Here is a 19991-nt window from a genome sequence, read left to right as displayed (position 1 = left end):
CACTATGGTACCACCGTTGTTTAATGATTCACCTCATATTATATTATCCATAAATATAATAATCTATACAGTTTAGTTCATGTCGATATCACTGTCTTTCTTATTCTGCGATTTTCTTCATCTTGTAGTCATATCCGGTTTTATAAGCACTATGATTATATGATAGTTTAAGATGTTAGGAATAGATGACAGAATAGATTAAGATTTTAAAGGTATTCGGTGCTGGAAACTATTTTGGAAGAAACACCGAAAACAACTTCGGGTCCTACGGTTGTCACTCTGCCCGTTAACGCAGAACGTTAATGTACCTGGGAGATATATAGTTTTACGACTTTTATATTGTACTTCCCCTTCTCTGATCCAGTTGTAGGATCTATTAAAATAAAGTCTTAGGATGGATCGTAGTTTGTACCTGGTATAGTTCTTCATATTTTTGGAAAAAACTCATGTGTCTCCTTTTTCAGAGTCGAGCTTTGAAGATGTTGTTTTATAAGAACCAGGTCATCGACTTGATATTGAGGTTCCACATCCTTTTCATTATGCTTATTTACTCTTTGTTCTGCTTTTTCAACTAAGTTCTTAGAAAGTATTTCCTGATTCACTTCTTAATCAATACTCAGTTGTTCAGGCCAATTAAAATATTTAATTAGATGTTCTCCTATGAATGGTTTACCTACAACTTCTAAAGGTGTCAACCCAGTCAACAAATGTGGTAATTCATTTAGGATGAGTTCAAAGTATTTAATTTTTGTTGCCCATGAAGTATGTTTCTCATGACAATAAGTACGACATAACTTTCCAGTTACCTTCATTGCTCGTGCACACGGTTTTGATGATGGGCTATAATTGGATATTAACACCTGACGAATAGCTTCCCATGTTGGGAATTCCCTAAATTCGTTACTGACAAACTGTGGTGATATAAAAACTTAAGTTCTGGGTGCACAAAGTACGATTTAGATAGCTTTACTGTTATACCTTTCCCTTTAAATTTTTTCAAAGTTTTGCACAAAGTTAAACAATGTTCTTCCGAAGTAGCTGATATTATAAGGATATTGTCTACATATATTATCAAATCCTTCAATAACTCTCTCCCGAGTGCCTCATCTAATGCATGTATAAATACAGACACAGAGATATTAAGTCTGAATGGCAATACATTGAAATGATATGTATACCATCAAACAAAAGTGCTGTATACTTTTTAGATTCTGGATGTAACTTTATTTGCCAATATCCTGCAGTCAAATCCATTGTGCTAAAGTACCTTGCCTTTTCAGATTTGGATAACAATTCGTCAATATTAATCGCTCTGTCTCATTCTGTCTCTATATGTCTATTCAATGTACGAGCGTCAAACACTAATCATACTCCCCCTGTAGCTTTCTTCACCACGACCAGAGGATTATTCATTATGCTGGAACTTTGTTCTGTAATATTGTTATCAATCATTTTGTTGATTTAATCCCTAACTGCTTCTTTCAAACTTTGTGGTATTGGATACAGTTTGCAAAAGAATGGAGTGTCATCTTTGATTTTGAACTTACAGATGAAGTAGCTGATATAACCTGGACGATCGGAAAATACTACTTCGAACTTCATTAAAATTTTATATAAATCTCGTTTTTGCTTTTCGGTTAATATTTGGGATTCATTACCTTTGAATATCCGTTCGATGTCCGTTCAATGTCTTCCTGGATCTACATAATCAATCTATGGTGACAATATTGCTGTAGCTGTTAATCGCAGACACTGACACTCAGTTGTCTGTTTTGCAATGTACCTATCTGTCACAAACGGTATCCAACATCTATTATCCCCTTTACCAAAACAAAGAAGATTTTCATCAAAGTTAAGAGGACTTAAAACTCTAATAACTAATCCAAACAAAACAATACATCTCTATTACTGTTCTTTACTATTAACAGTGTTTGACAAACTAATATATTTTCAATACAATGGTTCACTTGAGTTTCGCATTTCACAATTTTACTTTTCGTTCCTTTCATCCCAACTATGTGCGGTAAGTGCTGTTTAGTCTGTATTGAATTAAAGAATCTGTTGGAGATGAGTGATACCTCACTCCCTGGATCTGTAAATATGTTAACCTCAGCATTTTCCACAGTCCCTGATATTGTAGGTTGTGTGTTATTAGCAACTAAGCTTGGTTCTTCAAGCATTAATCATTCCCTTGTAGGTATTCTGTGTGTGAAGTTAACATGCTTATAATGAATCAGGCCCCTAGTGTATCTCCACGACGTGGGCCCCAGCTCTGGATCCAGATCAAACCATGTTTTCCTCATTACCACTCATTAAAGGGTTGAATGCCAAAACGAGATACTACATTTCCATTCGGTGTTTTCTGGTTACTCTGTACGAATTCTTGAGAATTTACCGAATTTAGATCTGAATTTGGATGCTTCTTTTGGCAATTGTCGTTACAAATTTGCTTATTGTACTGGTGTGATTTGCGAGGTTTACTTCATGCTTTTTGAAATTAATTCCACAATTTCCTTTATAGTTCGAATTTTCCCCTTGGTGTAAAGTTTCATTACGGTCCTTATTTATGGCATCTAGTGTGTCAACAAGAATAACAACTCTTCTACTGCTTTCCAGCCACTGCAAAATATGTCTTTTCTTGCATAGATGGGTAATCGTCTGATTAAAATTCATACCAGTCTCTCATCTTCCATCAGTTTATCTAAGTACTTCACTTGTGTTAAATGCCAATCGAAATACTTCCTCATTGCACCCCAGGTATTATTGTAGTATTTTGGGCCCCACAGATCTGACATTAATTTTTCTTGCGCACTAGCAGACCAGTATTTCTCTTTAAATTTCTTTTGAAAGTCTCCCCAAGAAGAAAAATTCTCAATATTCACGGTTCCCCATTCTGAGGGCTCCCCTAGAAGGTACCCCACAGCAAATTTGATCTTTTAAAAACTTCCCAATTTCTTGGCAAAGCCTGGTTGAACCTTTTCAAGAAATGGGTTGGATGTACATCCCAATCTGGCTTAAATTTAGGGAATTGCCTGGATAACACTGAATTAGCCCCCCATTTCAGATTGGTCATCACTTCACTAGTTGATACCACATTAGGTGAAGTTATTCTTTTGTCTACTTTATCCTGGATAAGCTTGAATTCTTTCCACAGGTCATCTATACCTTTACTGGTATCATTAAGTTCAGAAGATAGAATAGGAGATAAGTTTCCATATGTTACTCTCTCGGTAATTTTTCGATCTATAATTTCTTCAATCTATTCCTTCAAACTGCTTATTTTTATGATACCAGAGTTCGCTAATTTCTCTTTAAAGTTCCTTTCCACATTGTCTACTCGTGTATTAACAGCTGTAATTTGCGACTGAACTACTGGCATTAAATTATCCTGCCTAATGACACTCTCTTTCAAAGTACTCAGCCCTTGCTTTACAGCATTAAATTTAACAATGCACACATTTTCAAAGGATCCTAACTTTTCATTAAGCTCTGATTCTAGACTGTTGTATTTGTCTTCAATATTCAATTCTAACCTTTTTGTCAAGTTCTGAAAATTATCATTCTGTTTCTGGCTGAAGTCAGTAAACATTTGATTTACATGAATAGTCAAGGAACTAGTCATTTCATTCCTCAAATCTATTTTGAAATTCTCCACTTTATTATTTAAGGCGTCAAATTCAGTCATCAAAGCGCTCATCCCTTTGCATAGATTACCAAATTATTTACGTTGAGAGTCGACTTTGGCATTTAACAATCCTAAAGATTCACTCTGTGCATTTAATTGAGTACTCAGAGTCGGATTTTGAGCAGTTGAAGCTGCACTTTGTGTTTTGATTAAATTTACTAGCTCAGACCAGTCGGGCACTTCTGTACTAACTTTCATAGCCATAGCTGGTTCTTGAGTTTCCTCAACTTGTCATATGTTACCCATATTCTTGCAAACTTTAGATCTTGTAAGCATTTAACTAACTTTAAGTATGGTAACTACACTAATAAAGTTCACTCAACAGTTTGTACCACTTTGTACTAAAACAATAATGTTCTGTTTTATGCTCACCCGGCAGAGAATCTGCGCTGCATCTCTGAGTGGATGTGGAGGCAGGTCAGCACTGATGAACAGCAGCTGGTGCTGGTGGCAATTAATGTTGGTTTCCGCATCTGCGTCCCAGCGATGTGTGTGTGAGAGTGCTATACTCCCCGCAATGGATCTTCTTAATTGAAGTGTTCTAGGCATATTTCTTCTTAGAGAAACACACCGGAATCTTCTTCTCTATTTCTGAATTCAAAATTAGGCTCCTTTAAATACTTAATCATGTTCCATTGTCTCGGAGTAGATTCTTTCTCATATTTGGTTCAGTTGCTATGACAATACACAACATTTTCTTTTCTCGTTTTTTTTGGTCTTAGAATTCCTGTTTCTTCAGTCCTGTCATGGTCGCCGCTTTCTAATGGCTTGGACGACGATTTAAGTGTCAAGTAGATACACAAACTTCCACTTCTTTTATGAGATGACTTACTTGATACGCTCGGCTGCCCTTCCTCACTGGCTAGCCTGCTGCTGCAAAGTCTCTTTCGTTTCTTCCCCGAAGTATACTGCTAGGTACAGGAATCAGACACTTTCTACTTATAAAAATAAGTAGACATACAAAGTTTGATTTCCTTCAATTAATTATGTATATTAAACATCAGACATATTACAAATCACACTCTTCATATAAACATACACTGTTTTGTAAGTCCCTTGTGTCTCCAAATGTCAGAAACAAACTAATTTACATATACTAGAAAGTTGACTTAAACACCATGTCCATTCTCAACATGAATCTTAATACATGTCTTCCCTTCAACAAGGCTAAGAAAACGTTTATTCCAAGAGGACCTTCTCAGCTGTTCTCATTATTATAACAATGGTCACTGACACAATTAGCACAGAATAACATAGAAGCTCCATGGTTCTTCTGTACACTTTCACTAAAACTTCCATGGATTGCCCGACAAGTACCAGTCGTTGCCATTCGACTGCCACATCTACATTCTTCCTGTGACTGAATTTCAAACCTGCATACACAAACATGTGACACGCAGTTGGTAGGATTCTATCATCCCACACTCACATCTAAATTATCGTGTGTTCGAGACGGTAGAAGGCCGAGTGGTTCTAGAATTTACACCGAAAATTTCGAATCACTACAACATATCTACAAGTCCTCATTCTTTTGAATCTCCTTCCACTTTTCACTTACTCAGAACTGTAAATCTTTAATTGTAATTTGCGAAAATCTAGTTAACAACAGTAGGTAAATTCAGTTGTAATTGTTGTAAATTGATATAAGAAGTTTGTTGGAAACTATTTTAAGTCAGTCTGTGGTGAGTTTGAATGGAACAATACATAAGTCTGAAAATATAGGATAATGTACCACAGATGATGTACTACAAATTACAAGTTGGAGAATGTACCGTTTGTTATCAAAACTTTTTTATCTAAATTCTGTGTCCAGGAGTCCAACCCATGTTTTAGTGACTGTTTTTAATGAATGACTGTGATCTTGTAATTATTTTTTTCTATAGTAGAAAGCTTCAATTACAGTTAATGCAAGTTGTGACAATAGGCAGTGAAGTGCATTATTTCCAAATGATAATTGCTGCGCACATCATATTCATATTGATGTGACTGTTAGATTCCAAGGACAGTGATTTGAGAAATTTACACAGTTTTTGACTAATTGATCGTTATTTGGACCGATTTGATTATATTATGTGCAGGAACCTATATTTACATACAAAACAACATACTATGAGTTATTTACATACATAATACTACAATATTTTGAACTGATTACCAAACATACATAAAAGTAACAACAGCAGGTCTCATTATTTGCATGTACACTCCTCTGTTGTATAAAATTCTTTTCCCTTAAGTAATCCTTTACAAGTTTCTTGAATATCCTTTCACTCATACTGTCCTGTAGGCTTTTAGGAATTTGTACACCAGAGAACCTAGGATCTTGCAATTTTGTCATATGATGACATGGTTGGAATCTGTGGCTGTTATTTGAAGACAAATGTAGATGGTGTTGGGACAGCAACCAGCCACAAATTTACTTTCAGTTCCTTTATTCAAAGGGTACCATTACCGGTTTCGGATTGTTGTGATTCATCTTCAGACGGTTTACACGCTTTCCTTATAACATTACAGATTAATTGTCCTAAAATATAAATAATACATAATTATAAGCACATCACACACAGGTGGTTGCGTTACAGATTTTTGTTGCGTGTGACTTACGTGAGATGTCAGTTTGGAGTGTTTGTTTTCATAACATTCGTCCATCAGATGTGAATACATTCCCACTGCATTCTTATTGTTGCACACATAAATTTTTCTCACTGAACTCTTTAGATTTGTCACAGAGAAGATTTCTACCACTCACCACATGTTTGGATACATGCAAAGAGCTTACAAACATATGAGTATCAAAGATGCTATGATATATCATAACATTTGAAGATATCCTGTTTGAAAAGAATCATATTTTCACTTACGCAACTGAAATGCATTTTACACTAGTTCAGAGGCATTGATTTTTTGAGTTGATGGTGTTACATTAATTATAAAGTTGTTCCTTTTTTTTAGTACTGTGTAGGTAAAATAGTACATTATTTAATTACATTTAGCATCATGAGAATTATAGTAACATATAAATTTGCTACTTGATCTGCAGATAGGTGTACTAATATTATTTGCTTTGGAGGTTGGAAAATAATTTTTGGAAATTTTTCAGGAAAGAGGTGTTAGCTAACTCTGTTTGTTAATTAAGGATATAGTCTGGGGTGCTGTTTTTGTGTGTCTGTATTTCCATTTCTTCTAATATGATTCACATTAGAAGAACTGTGACTGGTTGCTGTCCCAACGCCATCAACCTAGGATCTTTTTCAGCATCTATCATTCTGTGTTTCTTGTGACATATGAACGAACATCTGCATTTTTCTGGTAATGTATTGACTTTTGTTATTAAAATTATTGCTCTGTATATGCAAATTGGAAAAGTCAATATTTTTAGTTTCTGGAAGACGGTTCTGCATCAGTCTGTTTCTGTTTCCAAAATGGTCCAAACGGCCTTTTTTCCAATACAAAAATTACATAGGAAATCAGCATACATTGCACCATTTAGATTGCTATCGACAAAATGGGGACCAGTTATCCTTCCTGCCATAATGTTGCGCCATACATTAACCCACCAAGGTCGCTGATGTTCCACTTGTCGCAGCCATCGTGCATATTATGCCGGATTACGTTACTGCTGTTGGTGAATGACGCTTCGTCGCTAAATAGAACACGTGCAAAAAATCTGTCATCGTCCCATAATTTCTCTTGTGCCCAGTGGAAGAACTGTACACGATGTTCAAAGTCGTCGCCATGCAATTCCTGGTGCATAGAAATATGGTACGGGTGCAATCGATGTAGCTTTCTCAACACCGTCGTTTTTGAGATTCCTGATTCTCACCCAATTTCTCTGCTACTGACGAGCGGATTAGCCGCAACAGCAGCTAAAACACCTACTATGGCATCATCATTTGTTGCAGGTTGTGGTTGACGTTTCACATGTGGCTGAACACTTCCTGTTTCCTTAAATTACGTAACTATCCGGCGAACGGTCCCGTCAATTGGATGATGTCGTCCAGGATACCGAGCAGCATACAAAGCACACGCCCGTTGGGCATTTTGATCACAACAGCCACACATCAACACAATATCGACCTCTTCCGGAATTGGTAAACAGTCCATTTTAACACGTGTAATGTTTCACGAAGCAAATACCGTCCGCACTGGCGGAATATTATGTAATATCACGTACTTATACGTTTGTGACTATTACAGCGCCATCTATCACGAAGCAAAAAAAGTGATCCAACTAAAACATTCATATTTCTTTACATACTACACGAATATGTAATAAAAAATGTGGGTTCCTATTTTAAAAAAACGCAGTTGATATCCGTTTGACCTATGGCAGCGCCATCTAGCAGGCCAACCACAGCCGCATCTAGTTTCCCCTTCAAGCTAGACGAGTTTCGTTCTTGTAGTTTCTTTCGTTTGATGCTTATGTCGTGATATATTTGGCCTGGTCACTATCAATGGACCACCCTGTAGAGATGTTGAATCAAAGACAGGCACCTTAAAAAAGACTACTATAGATCTAAACTTTCAGCCAAAAGGCTTTCTTCCAAAGCACACACACACACACACACACACACACACACACACACACACACACACACACACATGACCACCACCTCTGGCCACTGATGCAGGACTCAGTGGTCAGAGACAGTAATCATGTGTCTGTGTTAGTTGTGCTTGCATGACTGTGTGTGTTCTCTACTTTAGAAGAATGCCTCTTGGCAGAAAACTTAAATGTATAACAGAGTTTTTGTTGTGCCTGACTGTGGCTCAAGATTTCCTCCGTATGGGAAGTAGGAATCTATTCTTTTCATAATACTGTTGTTTGTAAATGTTATCACACATTATGATGAGCAACTGACTGTTAGCTATCATATGTTTTTCACAACAGGTCAATAAATTCACACGCTGGTGATAATACCACACCAATCTCCATGATGGTGAGTAAGAAACAGCATGTGACAGGTTAAACTAAAGAGAGTCTAAACAATTCACTGAAGCTGGGAACAAGAGAGGTATTTTTCCCTCATGACAGCAGTGTTATTAGTCGAGCCCCACAGGGCCCCACAGAGCTCCACCCCTCCCTCCCAGTCGTTTGGAGCTTGCAAGGATGTGAGTAGGTTTGGGCATTGCCATTCTGGAGTGCTGCCTGTGGCTGTGTGTGATGGCATACACTGCTGCTGGTTACCTTTGAAGACGCAAGTTATTCGTTTCAGGTTGTGATATATGTTGTGGAGAGATCAGCTGTAGTCAGTGGACAATACTAAGGTGGTAATCTTGTAGTTGTTGGGGTAAATGGCAAAGTCGCCCAAAGCGAAACATACTGGTGTTAGCTGGTGTCAGTGACAAGGCTGTAGGAGATGGAATTGGGACAGAAGTTGGGCTCTCAGCAGTCTGATGTGAATCAGGAGGTGAAAGGAGTATAGTCCTCTTCATTGTGATGTGCAGAAACTCGTCAGAGGAGAGGCGTGACCTGAGTATGGCCACGTCAACACTGGATGGCAGCGAGATGGTGCAAAGAAAACTGGTGTGTGATAGATGTGTTGTCCAACTGACGGTCGCTGCAGTGGGTATCAATGATGAAGTGGCTGCTGACTAGCTTGATGGAGATGTCCTGCGGGTGCACAAACCACAGACATCAGTGTTGTTTTGAAACTGTCAAATACCCTTGGCAGTTGAAGAGGCAAATAGAGAGTAAGCTCAGCACCATTGACGTCTAATAGTGTTAACAGAGATGGTAGACCATTTACTGTTAAATATAATGTCAAATGTGGTTGTGCAACGTTGGATCACTCTATACAGGATGCAATAGGGGTGTGTGTGGAGTGAACCTGATGTTGCCATCAATGTACATGATGTTGCAGCATGAGACTACTGCCTTATGAATGAACACATGAGTCATGGAGTGTGGAGAGGGAGGTGGAATGTGCAGGTGGGCTACATGCTGGCACATGCATGCATCTTTTATCAGAAGGTCAGAGACATTGGGGGGAGGGGGGGGGAAGTTTGAGTGACAAAATCGGTAGGGAGGGATAAAGATTAGCTGTAGAGGAGGTCTGCAAGGGAGGCATCAAGGTCCTTTTTGGAGGGTGCGTTTATCGTCAGCAATGCCCACATAAGGGCCTCAGTCCATAACTTATTGTGGTACATGAGAGCATCCTTCAGCGTCTAGTGCCAGTGTTTCAACAGCCCGTTGCTCTGTGGGTGGTATGCTGTGGTGTGGTATCTGTAGACGCCGTGTACATTACACAGTTTCATGAGCAAGACAGACTCAAATTGACGTCCCTGATCACTTACAACAGAAATTGGGCAGCAACTAACTCGGAGATCGAGGTATCGATGAACACTTTGGCGAGTTTCTGCCGTGATGTCTCTGATGGGTTTGGCTTCCAACCATCGCTATTTCTGCCTATGATGGAGAGGATATATTTGAATACTCTGACTCTGGGAGGTGCCCAATGAGGTCCATGTGGAATTGTTGGAAATAGCCATAAGGATTCTCCAATTTTCCTAGTGGAGGCTGCACTTTACTCCTTTGACAGGCTGAGTAGGCATGAGCCCATGTCTTACAGTCCTTTTTTACATTTGGCCATACAAAACATTCAGCTACGAATTTGACTGAAGGCTGAATTCCAAGGTGTGAAAGATTGGGCATGTAATCAAATGTGGTTTTCCCGGAAGGGCAGGGTATGACTGGGCGCATTCTGTTCAGGGAAACATCGCACAGTGCACGTTTAATAGAGCCCAGAAAGCAGGGTGTTTGCATGGTTGCTGTAGGTTAGTGATATGCTGTTTGTGGGGTTGTGAGTCAGTAAGTTGGTCATAGTCTATTTGTTCCGTGGTTGTGGATATACTAGACAGGCAGTCAGCGATGACATTTTCCACACCCTTAAATTGTCTGACATCAGTAGTACATCAGGCAGTATGGATGGTGGCGAAGGCACCAGGAGACACGATAAGTTGATGGGTTTTTGATGGTACCCATGAGAGAATAGAAATCTGTATAAATTGTGAGGGTTCAGCTTTCCTGAAAGTAGTGTCGGGCTTCATACACTGTGAGAATTTTATTATTGATGGCAAACCATTGTCGTTGGGAATTAGACAGTTTCCATGAGAAGTAGCAGACGATTGTGTAAGGATTGTGTAACGGCCTCAAGATTGTCTAGTAGAACGCCTCCAATAGTATAGTCGTTTGCATCCAAAGTGAATGAAAGATGAGTCTTAGGAGAAGAGTTGGACTAGTGTAGTGTAGTGGGACTTTGAATTTTACCACACTACACTCGTTCCCTCAGATATAAATTATACCTTCACAGCTGTATGAACGTTCGATGGCAGAGAAAATATATAAGAAAAGAAAGGTACTAACATTGTAACTCTATTTGTTTTCTATCCTTCTTTTGTCTCTTGAGAGCGGAAGCTTAACTTACTTATTAGCTTTTCTTGGTCTGATGAAGACGAAAAACAACTTATAGATGTGCTGATGCATTGTGTAAATTTGTATGAAATTCAGAGGATGGAAGCAGCAGCATAAAATACATTGCATTTAATATCAAGACGATTTTTATTTGTATAAATTAGTGATTCCTGGACGATTGCAAGTTTTTGGAGCAGCTACTACTTTTCACGTAGAAATGAAGTAGGACATTTTTGAAGACCTGGACGCCGCACGAAAGAAGACATGTTAACATGGTAAAGGATGAACTCTTATCTACTCCATTTCCCCCTGTTAATCACATTTTGTTATTCTCTATTCTTTTTCAAATAATTTTTGTAGTGGAAATTGGTTTGACTTTTGTTCAGAAACGCCACAAGGACCACCCCAACAATAGCTTTCCCGAATCACGAAGTCCGATAACTTTTCTGTGATATGAAGTCCGATTTGCACTTCATTCTTTCCTTTTTCACGGTCATTAACGATTTTAGAACCCTCTTTTTATTCACCATTTCTTTCCACATTTTCAATCTCTTTCTTTTCTTCTCATCTCTTTTTCTTTTTTATTAACCACTACAACTGGCGACCATGATAGGACTTTTTTCATTGTAAATGGAAAGTATTTCATTTTTGGCATTTTACACCTTTTTAAACTAATTCATAAGAACACTGAGCATAGATATACTACACAGACTTGACGTAAGGACACTTACATTTACCTATGATTTGGTAAATGGTAAGCACCTCCTTTCACACACCCCTTGAAGATGATGCAAATGTTATTATGTATTATGTTCTCTTTTCTGTAGTAGCTGTAGGATTTGGTAGTTTATAGGTGGTGAATAGTTTCTTCCATTATATCTTTTTTTTATTTCTCCATTATCCTACCACCTCTTGCAGCTGGGTATTGTTTGTTTATGGAATGTAAGAATATATTGTGTGACAGTGAACTTTCAGGTATGAATAAAAAGACATGAATATTGATGGCATTACAAGCCTGGTCAACCACTAGCCAAGATTTGGAATCAAAAGAAAGAAAGAAATAATATATGAAGGAAAGCCCATGCTTTAAATATTAAGTCTGATATCCCTTGGCACGCCCAAACCTGAATAAAGACACTCAAAATGACCATAAACCCCAATAAAAGAAAGCCAATGGGACTTAGTATAATTTTTAGTGTAAATATTTCACATGCATATTCTTGTAAATTTGTATGTATTTGTATATGTGTTAAAACTTTGCATATTGTCAACATATTTTGAAATGTGACCACGAAGAGTAAGCTTTCATAATTAACGATGTAAACATGCTGGGACACAGTGAACTTTGTTAAAATGTAAATATGGCAAAAAAGTGTTGCAAACTGTGTTAAACTGTGAACGTTATAAACGACGAATTTTATGTTATTTGTGAAACTTATGGTGCATAAACCAAATAACTGTTTGTAAACCGATAGAAACTACCATTTACTTTGACTATAATGAGGATTTTCATATTGCAAATGAATGTTTGTTGCTGAGTGTAAACAACGCGATGAAACACCTACCTTTGCAAACATCGACGCCGTTGTTCCTGGCCAGTCTTCATATGCTTTGGAGACAACAAACTCAGCACCTGTCGTAGGCGATGTGGACCCCAAAACCATATCGATCACATACGCCCCGGGACCAATAGTCATGAAAACCCACAAGGACATGGAGTGTTGTGTCGTAACAGAAGACATGGACATTGCTTCAGATCACACACATGCTCAATCTTGTGGTGTCACCGGACTTAACATGCCATTTATGCTGGAATAACAACTTGTAATGAACACTATGTGAAAGTGAATACTGTGCGAGACCGTCATAACACAGCGATTTTGAAACTGCCGCACATGAAATTCAGTTACGTTATTGCGCATGCACAAAGACTATGTGCTGCATTGGGAAACAAACACTGGAAGCACACAACATTAACTGCGCTGGTGAGCACCTTGATCAAACAAACTCTATGTAAATATATGTATATTAATTTTGTAAAAAGGATCAAAACTGTAACAATTGTATTTAGTATATGGGTTTAGAAAGTAAGTATTGACAAAGATTACCCCCTATGAATGCACGTGGCTTTTCCTATGAAAATATGTATAATTTGACCTTCAGGTATATCTATTATATTGTTTGCTAGCCTGCCACGCTAAATGTTTTAGCGTGGCAGTCGAGGGGGCGATGTAGCGGGACTTTGAATTTCGCCACGCTACACTCGTTCCCTCAGATATGAATTATACCATCGCAGCTGTATGAGCGCTCGATGGCAGAGAAAATATATAAGAAAAGGAAGGTACTAAAATTGTAACTCTATTTGTTTTCTATCCATATTTTGTCTCTCGAGAGTGGAAGCTTAACTTGCATATTAGCTAGTCTTGGTCTGATTAAGACGAAAAACAACTTATTGATGTGCAGACCCATTGTGGAAATTTGTATGAAACTCAGAGGATGGAAGTGGCAACATAAAATACATTGCATTTAATATTAAGGCGATTTTTATTTAGTGATTCCTGGACGACTGCAAGATTTCGGAGCAGCTACTACTTTTCACGCAGAAATGAAGTAGGAGATTTTTGAAGACCTGGACGCTGCACGAAAGAAGACATGTTAACATGGTAAAGGATGAACTCTTATCTACAACATTTCCCCCTGTTAATCACATTTTGTTATTCTCTGTTCTTTTGCAAATAATTTTTGTAGTGGAAATTGGTTTGACTTTTGCTCAGAAACGCCACAAGGACCACCCCAACAATAGCTTTTCCGAATCATGAAGTCCGATAACTTTTCTGTAATACAAAGTCTGATTTGCACTTCATTCTTTCCTTTTTCACGGTAATCAACAATTTTAGAACCCCCTTTTTATTCACCATTTCTTTCCACATTTTCAATCTCTTTCTTTTCTTCTCATCTCTTTTTCCTTTTTATTAACCACTACAGAAGTACCCTTTGTAACCTCCCCCAGTTTCGCACCGAACTATAATATCTTTCCTCCTTGTCATGAGACTCATTGTTGTCCACTTCCATTATAGTGAAACTACTAAATGATAACATCTCCTTTCTTAAATGCTGGAATTTATTAATTAAATCACTCAATTTATAAACATTTATGAACATCAAACACTGTGTGCCATTCTGGTACTCATCTCCGGCCTTGCTACCAAGCAACCTCTCTCTCTAGCCTCTCACACCTGACTTCCACCCACAAACACCAACAGTCGACTTCTGCTTACCCACTCGCACATTGTTGACTGCACTGTAGTCTTCGCTTAAACCATGTATGATCTCTGCATAGTGCATAATCGATACTATGTCAGGGTACTATACCCTTACATATCCCCACCAAAATAATGCTTTAATATGAAAAATGTAATAGTGATATTAGAGTTGAATATTGAAGTAGAAAAATATATAGAATGACAAAAAAGAAAAAAATGTAAAATACATTATTTAGTCAAAACTATTTGCTTATTAATGGAGAACCTCAAGTCATTAAAAATAATTCTCATTTGTGTAAAGAAAATGGTGTTTAAGAAATTCAAATACCACTTAATCACAGTACATTAATCAAATTATATCATTAAATCACTCACTAATTAGCAACAAGGTAAGTCAGGTTAATCGCAAATGCTTCTGCACACTGCATAATGTCATTGAATTAACATACCAACATGAAACACAATGCTGTAATGTCCCAAATAAATAGTATGGCTAACTGTGATTCATGAATAAAAAGTGTCTATTAGCTTGTTCATGTATATTTTTTTTGTAATGAATTAAATACTAATGATCAGATACTCACAGTATTGAATGAGTAGAAAAATAGGCCTAACTGAATGAATGTGATCAAAAAATAAACAAAATAATATACAGGCAACTCGAACTACTACACAATATTCACAGGAAAATATTCTATTACTACTCCACATAAATTAACACTCCAAGTGGCAGCATATTTTGAAAATGCGATACTGTTATATTTATGGCACACAATTTACAGGGTTAGTAATACAGGAAATTTGACAAAAGGCACATACCTTGGAAAGTAATCCATATTTAGGAGCCTGCCTATATGTTGAGTCATAAATCACACGCAAACACGCTGGTTCACTACGCACTGGGCTGTGGCATCGATGCCGCCACAGATATACCACCACAATAACACTTTCATTGTTTACTCTGCTTTTTCACTTCCCTATATGATGCGATGAATTATAGGGCTGTGGCATCGAAGCCACCGGGGACTGTAGACTCGTTGTCTCTGCAAATTGGTGGAATTGTAGTAACAGCGTCATAACAGCGACTCCCGCGCCGTGAAGCTTGTTGTTGTTGTTGATCAACTGGCCGCTAATGTCAGCATCCCATGGTTCCGCGTTCCACGCAGCTCCGCCAACCTGACAGGTTAGCGCAGCGCTGGAACAGGCGACAGTCGCACTGCGTGCTAGGTCCTCGTAGGGGTTGGTACATACTCTACTGCAGTTGTAACGTGACGACCGCGCTTCGCTCACATCGCTTCACGTCGGTGGCTTCACATCGGCTCGCCAACATACAAACACAAAACGGAATTACCGCAGTGGGGAAACAAAATACAATGCGCGCGCACGTCAATCAGTCTGTAGTAACCACAACACTCGCGCCACGCGTTCCTATTAGTGGTTAGAAAAAAAGACATGTCTCCGACTCAAGCACTCCACAATGTTTACGTGACGGCATAAAATGCTTAAAACTGATTGCATCTAGCTCACAGTAGCTACCTACTACTGTCCACTATAACTAACTCACAATAGCTACCGACTATTGTCCATTTATTTTCACACCCTCGCGACGAAATAATGTGCCCAAGGAATTTAATTTGCGACTTGGCGAATTCCGATTTTTCCAGGTTAACAGTTACTCCAGCTTTCCTAAATGCTTCAAGTATCCGATGAATAATTTCCAAATGTTCTTCCAATGAAGCTGTGCTAATCAAGATATCGTCAACATAAAGCGTTACATGTTTCAACAAATCTTCGCCTTAAACTTTATCCAGTGGTCTCATAAAAGCCGCTGAAGAAATCGAGAGACCAAAAGTCAGTCTCTGAAATTGGTAACTTCTACCATTATAAAGAAATGCTGTATACTTTCCACTATTCTCTTCTAGCATTAACTGCCAGTAACTACAAGTCAAATCAAGGCTACTTAGCTATTTGACTCCTTTGAATCCTTGTAACAAAAACTCCAGGTTTTCTGGCTGATCACACTGTGGTAAAATTATGCGATTCATTGCACGGGCGTCAAGAACAATGCGAATTGTGCCATCCTTCTTTGTTACAGCATGTATTGGGTTTGAATATTCGCTATCTGAGCGCTCAATTATTTGATTATTCAACATCCTCTGTATTTCTTTGTTAACAGCTTCCCTTTTTGCCAATGCTATTGCGCATGACTTACTGCGAAACGGTTCATGGTCCTTTACTTTAATTTTACAAACATATCCTTTAATTAATCCTGGTATCTTTGAAAATATATCGACGTGGCATCTCAGTAGTTCCCTCAGTTCTTCTCGTTCTGCTTCAGCCAAGTCGACTAACGCTCGAATCTTGGTTTGAATACAATTTAGATTATCCTCCTCGTTCCTCTCTTGCAGCTTAGCGCAGTTCTCTGAATTTTTTAAAGTGACAGCTCCATATTCTCCTCTATAACGCATCATCCTTATTTTCACGCCCGCAGCGCCCTTATTATCCATAATAAACCCTTTGAATACAATTCTTCTTTCTTTATTATCTCTCCACGTCCGCAGACAATTCTCTTCAAAATTAATACAGCATCTCATCTCTGTCAACCAATCAACTCCGAGAACTAGCCCAACATTGAAAGAACCAACGATTAACACACTCTGCTCATATTCGTCCTCTTGAATACGAAACTTACTAATGCTTGTCCTTTAATTGGTTTGCGTCGGTTTCCAACTGCACTGACAATACGTACGCCGTTAACAGGAAATGCGGGAATAGCGACAAGATTGTTTAATTGCGAAAATAGATTTTCAGAAATAGCACTTGCCTCGCTAGCTGAATCAATTAATGCATCCAAAACAATACCACATACTTCGACTTCCACAAATGGCATCAGAATTTCTTTATTAGTTTCTTCATTTTCTCGGCACAAATCTTCGTTGACGTCATTTACATGTTCATACTCTATGACGTTTATCATAATATCCGAACCTTGTCCCTGCGGGTCGTCTCCGAAACTTTGCTTAGTTTAACTGTTCAGAATCTCGCTGATTGCGATCGCGGCTTCTTGTACGTTCTGGCTATCGATACTGTCCTCTGTCTCTGTCATTGTGTGGCCGGTTCGGCGGATGATTTGACCTGAATCCGTCTTGTACATTTTATTCGTTTCTCCTGTGTCTATCATCGTCTCGGCGATCAAACACTTTCGGTTGTTCGTTACTTGGGATTCCTTCCTGCGCTGGGCCGTTATGACGATTCGGGTCTTTGTTATTACTGTGTCGCTCACGTTGATCGCGTTCGGCATTGAGCAATTCCATTCGGTCAAGTAGCAAATACACTTGCTCCATTGTAAACTGTGGTGTGAGTGCTAACTTCTCACGCACCAAAAATGGTAATTTCTGGATTAATATAAGCGTTAGCTCTTCTTCTTTAACCGGATCGTCCAAGTATGCATTGTCGTTCCAGTACCTTTGCCTAAACTCACGCATTGTACCGTGATGTCTTGAATAATTTGGCGGTGTGAGAATTTTTGATCTTACGTCCCACTGTTTTTCTTTCGACCAAAATTTTTAAAAAAATGCTGTTTCAAATTCTTCATACTTGGTGTAATTGTCGGATACACTTATACCCCAAATATGTGCCTCACCCTTCATGTGACTGACGCAAGTACCAATTTTAGCACGCTCCGTATAATGCCTCGGAAACGCATGTTTGAATTGTCTAATGAACGCAACTGCGTGGATGCCTTGTTTCGGTTGATATTCATGAAATTTTCGACCGCTCAGTAGATTGTCAACAATTACTTGCGGCAAACCGACAATATTGTTATCTGGTTCACGTAATACTGCATTAATTTCATCGCGCAAAATTTCTTTATTAATTCCATTTGACATTGTGTCGTTGTTCGTTACCTTTTGTCGTCTCTCATGTACCTCATCACATAGTTCATCACATTGCGTTTGTACGCCGTTAACCATCTTAATTAACGACTCTTTGTTGGCTTTACAAGAACTTTTAATTTTGACGTTTTCGTCATCTTGAGCCTTAACTTTGTCATTAACTTCGCAATTAGAATCTTCTGTTTGCCTACACCGTCCATTAACTTGAATTTTAAGATTTGTAATTTCTCTGCCAAAGGCCTCATGTTTGTCTTGACATTCTTTTCGGAGATCATCATGCTTTTGTTCAAATGAACTGGTGAGTTCCGTTTGCAAATTGCTAATCGTATTAGTTAGTGTCTGATAATCATTTTTGATTTCCTGATGTAACTTTCTTGTAACCTCATAAATTTTTTTTTATTTCCTCACGCACCTTTTTATTTTCCTCATGAAACGCTCTTGTTTCTACACGCGCCTCTCTATTTTCTTCACGAAAAGCTTTTATTTCTACACGCATCTGTCTATTTTCTTCATGAAAGGCTTTTATTTCTACACGCGCCTGTCTATTTTCCTCATAAACATTTTTGATTGCTTCTAACAATTGAGATATACAATCTTTACTGGCAATAGCAGTCTCTGTTTGCTGGATAACCATCGCTGTTGAACTTCTGTTAGGCAAATCAAAACTAAGAATACCACTGTCCTCTGTCAAATTAACTGTAGTGTTTTCCATCACATTAATTTGTTCTCCGTCAACCACGTTATTAAATTGTCCTTCCTCGTCTTTAGTAACACTACCGTTTTGTTCTGAATTAGCCATATTAACACTGTTCACAACAATCACTGTTTGTTATGCTTGCTCTAAATTGAGAAGTTCACTCGCAACTTAAAAGTCAGTAACACTATTGATTATTCCTATTCCTGTTCATTCCTACACAACGTTGAGTTCACTTAATTTCGAAGCGCTGCTGTGCTGAAATGCTGTGGACTCACCGTTTGCTGTGTTGTCTTCACCGTCGTTTCCGAAGATTGCTGTGGAATCGAAGAACGTCACGCGCGTCGCCATATGTAACCTTCCCCCAGTTTCGCACCGAACTATATTATTCGCTTAAGCTGTAGGTGAAGTTATATTTTAATTATTTTAGCATAATATGTATCATTCCTCCTTGTCATGAGACTCATTGTTGTCCACTTCTGTTTTTGTGAAAGCTACAAAATGATAACATCTCCTTTCTTAAGTGCTGGAATTTATTAATTAAATCACTCAATTTATAAATATTTATGAACATCAAACACTGTGTGCCATTCTGCCACTCATCTCCGGCCTCGATACCGAGCAACCTCTCTCTCTAACCTTTCACACCCGACTTCCACCCACGGTCTCCAACACTCGACTTCTGCTTACCCACTCGCACATTGTTGACTTCTCTGCAGTCTTTGCTTAAACCATGTATGATCTCTGAATAGTGCATAATCGACACTACGTAAGGGTACTGTACCCTTACACCTTGGTGACGTCGTCTTTGATGCTGTTGAATGCTTGCTCGATACCTGAAGTCCACTTGAGCTGGTGTTTGCTGGTTTTATTTCTACCTCACCATACCCCAGTTAGGGGTAGAAGAGTGGCAACAGCGTTAGGGAGATTGCATCGGTAGAAGTTTATCATCCCTAGGAACACAGCGAAATTCGTGGTAGCCTGTGGGTGGCAATAAGAGTCTGAGTTGCCCATTTTTTTGGTAGTAGGGCGTATGCCA

The sequence above is a fragment of the Schistocerca cancellata genome, chromosome 5, assembly GCF_023864275.1.
Source record: "Schistocerca cancellata isolate TAMUIC-IGC-003103 chromosome 5, iqSchCanc2.1, whole genome shotgun sequence".
Taxonomy (NCBI): domain Eukaryota; kingdom Metazoa; phylum Arthropoda; class Insecta; order Orthoptera; family Acrididae; genus Schistocerca; species Schistocerca cancellata.
The sequence above is the reverse complement of the archived record's forward strand: the minus strand, read 5'-3'. Positions refer to the sequence as shown.